General features: G+C 40.4%; 1 pseudogene; it reads right to left on the bottom strand.

Moving 5' to 3' along the window:
* Nucleotides 1-983: 983 nt before the first annotated feature.
* The window catches only part of LOC149199341 (uncharacterized), a 77,953-nt pseudogene continuing 72,936 nt past the window's right edge, over nt 984-6,000 (bottom strand).

The following is a 6,000-nucleotide window of genomic DNA, read 5'->3' as shown; positions in this document are numbered from 1 at the left end:
GAAATGCATTGAACAACTTAATGACATTAGCTTCCAACAACAATTTCGTATCAAAAAAATTGATGGGAAAACACTAATATGGGGCAAGAAGTATTCAACTACTATAGAATGGGCATCGTCATCAGGTTTGCAATTTTTGAAGTTCATTCCAGATCATCCAATATTTTCATCAAAAATATTGTTATTACAATTAGTTGGTGAAGTTCATAATGCACGCAAACAAAATAGAGATATAAATTATTCTGATTGCCTAGAAGAAATTAAAAAATGTATTAGATATACATATGAGTACTTTGACATTGTGGTCTGAGCGACGCCGCTACGATGCAGGAAAAGGATGGGGGTGCGACAGCAATTAGCCCCCAAAGGAAATTGAATGCAGGGCTTCCGAAAACAATCACTTAGACATGGAGTTGGCTTCGCGGCGGGCCAAAAAACAAAATCCTCGTGGCGGATCGGCTCCCGGTGGTAGGTCGACCTTCATACAGGTCACGGACGCATCCATAGTCCCAGGTTTTATTCTCCCATGTGTCGTCAGAACCCATCAAACTTCGACATGGCGTGGGGGATACAGCCCGTCTCCGACCAGATCTGCAAACCTACCTTGTTTCGGTTACGCTTAAAGACAACGAGGAAACGCCCAGGTTGGGAATGGCCACTCAAACAAAGGCTGAACAGAACGACGCACCTCCCAGTCGGCCAGATCCAGCAAAGCTAGGGTTCCACAAGAGCGATCCACTTCGCAGGGACGCAGATCTGGCTCAGCAAGGGCTCCACAAGACCGATCTAATCCACACAGATGCAGATCTGATTCAGATTTTCATCAAATTGATTGAGGGCAAACACTACTGCATGCGGCTCAGCAAGGCAATGAGCATCCATGAGCTAAAAAAGGAAATACAGGGTCGCCATGGAACCCCAGCATGACTACAAAACCTCATATACTCAGGGTACAGTATGCAGGACAACAAAACCCTCCAGCACTATGGCATCGCCAACGACTCAACCATTATCCTAACTCTCCGACTGCGTGGCGGAAGCTCTGGAACCAGCTCTAAAAACACAGGTTCCTTTCGGGATGCAGTAAAAGGAAAGGAAAAAATGAAAAATAAAGCAGCACCACCATCAGAGTTGCCAGGACCCTACATTGTTGAACAAAAGCCAGAATCACCAACTCTACAAGTATCTATGCTAGAGGTAACTAGCCTACACACTGATTTATCTAATACTGCAGTTATTTGTAGATTCAACGGCTTCTGGCCAAAATCAGATGCCCTGCATCAATGGATCTTCTCAACATGGACACCTAACTGTGAAATTTATCTATGCCCCAAGGGGTTTTTCATAGTTAGATTTAATACAGAACAGGAAAGAGACAGCATTATCAATCAGGGGCCTTGGTTCTGGGGCAGTGCTGGCCTCTTCACCACCCCCTGGTTCTCGGATTTCGATGCTAATACAATGATAGTCTCAACAATGCCTGTATGGGTAAGGCTACATGGGCTCCCACTACACTTCTGGCATCAAAAAGTGTTAATCGCCATTGGGAATTCTCTAGGGAAATTCCTAAAAACGGATGAAGACAGAGCTATCAGGGGAATATTTACATTTGCCAGAATATGTGTAGAAGTGGACTTGAGTCAGGGGCTACCTGACCACATCACGCTGAACTTCAATAATACTCAATGGATACAGCAGCTTGACTACGAGAACACAGCGTTCCGGTGCAGGAGCTGCATGCAGACAGGGCACCTTCAATATGACTGCCCATTTGCTCGAAAGGACCCCAGGAAAACTAAGAAACAACAAAAAAAACCCAAAGGCTGGCAGCACACCGACCCATTGGAAGAAGAGGACATAAATGTGGAGCCCACAGAGAACCAGACGGAACCAGAGTCTCAAATGGGACAGAAACAAACACAGGAAGTGATTACCCCATCTACTCATACGGGGCCGATCATTTCAGATCTGCATCAAGAGTTACAAATGGAAGTAAGTGGCATCAAGCGAACCCATGGCTCAGAGGGCTCGGAATCAGACAAAGAACTACAATTGATCCCAATGGAAAACCAGCTAGCTATTATTACACCCACAGCTGACTCTGGAGGATGGCGTCGGGTGGAGAAGAAGAAGGGAAGAAAAGTTTAGGCTTGCTGGAACATATTATTTTTCTATTATTCTATCTCTGTTGGTTCCTGTCAATACAGGAATAGTCATCTGCTATTTAGTGTTATTTCTCTGTTTGCTGCCTGTCATTACAGGATCAGCCATCTGCATATGCCTATGGCATCTACAAAATGTAATTTTATCAATATGAATAAAATTACGACTTTTTTCTACGGGAAAAAAGAGTACTTTGACATTGTTGATTTCATTTGGTGGGATTCATTTTTCAATAATCAAAGTGATATCATTTCAACAAAAACAAATGAAGATATACCTTTGAAAAATCCATTTATTTGGCCACAAAATGTGTCGAATGCACATGAGGAAATAAACATTGTTGAACAGCAACAATCTCAAGGTATTATTAATTCTTTGCATGCAGAGGAAAGAGAGATGTATATTGGTTCCAGAAGATCTCGTGCACAATGTGAATCCATGGAAGACCTTTACAGGGGTTCAGTATAGGATATTAAGGAGGTTTGCATGATCGCAGTGCTAGCAGATGGAGATCCCAATGGCTATCCATTCTGGGTTGCTAAAGTTATAAAGGTCTTTACAAAAAATGAGGATGTTACAAGTGTTGAAGTACATTGGTATGCCACAAATACATACCCATTCAATGGTGTGTATAGGCCAGAGATGGTAGTTGACAAAAAAAATGGCGGAAAGAGAAAAAGAAAGGGTACAAATATAAATTGTCGGTGCACAGATATATTGAAATTGGAGGATGTTGACATACTTGTTTATGACTTCAATTTAACAAAGAGAGGAACTCTTTGCTTCAAGATGACAGAGATTCTGAAAAGGTTGTTACTAGAAGGAACAGTGTTGAGATGGGAGTCTGTTGAAACCAGTCATAGATCTAGAAGAATTTTGAAACCTGAAATGGTGGGCATGCATGTGGACTCAGATGGGGCACTAGTAGATGAAAGAGAAGAATATGGAACATCTTCGTCAACATCCAGTCACTCATCTGAATATGTGAATTCTGATGGTGTGCAAGAAAATATGAGTGATTTTGAATAATTTTTTAAGATAGTTTATCTAATTGATGTATGCATCATATCTTGAAATAAAATTTTTGATTTCCATATGGTGTTAAATGAGAAGTTCTGAGTCATTTTTATGTTGTTGGATCATTTTACTAGCATTTTTTTTAAATTTTGAAGATTGACCCTAAAAAAAAGCATCGTTCCAGTATAATCACTTTTTCGTTTTCAAGCTGTATTTTGCACGAAAATTTTGTTTTCACTGCCATTTGTAAAACATGTTCAAAATTGTCCCTAAAAAAAAAAACCATTGTTCCAGTATACACACTTTTCATTTTTAGCACTGTTTTTAATGTTTTTTGGACGTTTTTTGGCCAGAGTTCCTGTTTTGAGTTTATAGTTCCCATTTCAAAGTTTACATTGTTAGATCCCAGACATTGTCGGTCTGTGTTATTGACATCTGCTTTGTGTCATGTTGCAAAATATGTGTCAGTGTCTTCCTTGTCATATCAGGAAGAATACCTCAATTCATTACTCTTGGAGCAGACCCTTTTTAACCTCTGTTTTTGGGTTGTCACGGGTCATCAGTTATTCCACCCGCGAAGATGGCCGAGATTAAACTAAGCCTAGAGATGTTGTCACTCTATCCCTACGTCTCATTGGCGATGAGCTGCTTTTGGCGAGTTTGTTTTAACAAATTATCAATTGACAATCCTAGGGTTGGTTGTTGGATCAGATGAGCTCGCCTCTCTCCTTTGGGATGGTTGTTCCACCTTTTGTGCAACCTCCCAAAGGGATAAGCTCTTTCTCCCATCTCTTATGGAGGCTCCTCCTCCTATAAATACCTCCTTCATTACTGAGATCAGCTAGTTCAGTTAGTCTTGGAGAGAGTTTGGCTAGAATTTGGAAGTAGCTTCTAATGTAACTTAGCCTAGGATAGTTTTGTGTGGATTTGGCTTAATTGTATGAGTGTTCTAGCATCATAATTTTGCCTTTTGGGTAGGAGAGAGAGTTATTCATCCTCTTGGGAGACAATTCATGAGTGAATGCTTGCGAAGACATGTTGACAGGACCCTTCAAGGAGACCTACAATGTCAAGGCATGGTTGTAAGTTTTACTTCAGTTCATATTAATAAAAATCAACAGTTTATTTCCTATATCTTATGTCAAAATTGCATATTGATAGCTTGAAGTTCCTTGACCCTTTAAGTGGATCATTTTTGTTTTATTCTATTATGTTTGTTATTGTTCTTTGTATGTTGTTTCAGGTACAAAATTGATTAGAAGAGAGTTGGAGAAACACAACGAGAACTTCATCAAGCGATTTTCTAGTATGCTCGACTTCAGCACATCTATTCGCATATTAGAATTTTTACCTTGATCAGGTTGGGATTCAAGACCCTGGGCTCAGATTACACAAGTCGAAGTTGCACGGATTGGTTCATAATTGTCCACATGACTCTTTTTTGGATGACTGCGACCATACCTGTGTGACCATGCCTGAGTCTTTTATATGGTCCTTTTGATTAGATGGCTATGTCCATACCACTGATCATTTATGTTTATCTTCTGGATGGCTATGCCCATGCCTTATGCACACATATTTCCTTTCACTATGTACTTATGTATCAGAGATATAAGTTGTACTTGCATTTGCAGGTTGTCCGTGATGGTGTTTTGTTTCAGTTATGGATTCGTAAAGCATTTCACCCCTCCCACTCTCTCAGCCTTCATGCTTTAGGGGGCATCTGTTACACAGTATTTTGTCACCGACCCCACATTCCCTGATCCCAGACACTGTCAGTCCGTGTTATTGACATCTGCTTTGTGTCATGTTGCAAAATATGTGTCAGTGTCTTCCTTGTCATATCAGGAAGAACACCTTAGTTCATTACTCCTGGAGCATACCCTTTTTAACCTCTATTTTTTGGTCGTCGTGGGTCATCAATTATTCCACCTATGAAGATGGCCAAGATTTAACTAAGGCTAGCGACGTTGTAGCTCTGTCCCTATGTTTCACTAGAGATGAGCTACTTTTGGCAAGTTTGTTTTAACAAATTATCGATGGGAAGTCCTAGGGTTGGTTCTTGGATCAAATGAGCTCGTCTCTCTTCTTTGGGATGGTAGTTCCACCTTTTGTGCAACCTCCCAAAGGGATAAGCTCTTTCTCCCATCTCTTGTGGAGGCTCCTCCTCCTATAAATACTTCCTTCATGGCTGGGATCAGCTAGTTCAGTTAGTCTTGGAGAGAGTTTGGCTAGAGTTTGGAAGTAGCTTCTATTGTAACTTAGCCTGGGATAGTTTTGTGTGGATTTAGCTTGATTATATGAGTGTTCTAGCATCATAATTTTTCCTTTTGGGTAGGAGAGAGAGTTATTCATCCTCTTGGGAGACAATTCATGAGTGAATTCTTGGGGAGACATGATGACAGGACCCTTCAAGGAGACCTACAATGTCAAGGCATGGTTGTAAGTTTTACTTCAGTTCCTATTAATACAAATCAACAGTTTAATTCCTATATCTTATGTCAAAATTGCATATTGATAGCTTGAAGTTCGTTGACCATTTAAGTGGATAAGTTTTGTTGCATTCTATTATGTTTTTTGTTGTTCTCTGTATGTTGGTTCAGGTACAAAAGTGATTACAAGAGTGCTGGAGAAACACAATGAGAACTTCATCAATTGATTTTCTAGTATGCTCAACTTCAGCACATCTATTTGCATATTAGAATTTGTACCTTGATTGGGTTGGGATTCAAGACCGTGGGCTCAGATTACACAAGTCCAAGTTGCATGGATTGGTTCATGATTGTATACATGACTCTTTTGATTGGATGGTTGCGACCA

This window comes from Pinus tabuliformis, chromosome 2_1 (genome assembly GCF_031772625.1).
Source record: "Pinus tabuliformis cultivar Carrire ecotype Pingquan chromosome 2_1, CPIR1, whole genome shotgun sequence".
Taxonomy (NCBI): domain Eukaryota; kingdom Viridiplantae; phylum Streptophyta; class Pinopsida; order Pinales; family Pinaceae; genus Pinus; species Pinus tabuliformis.
This window is presented reverse-complemented; position numbering and strand designations above follow the sequence as displayed.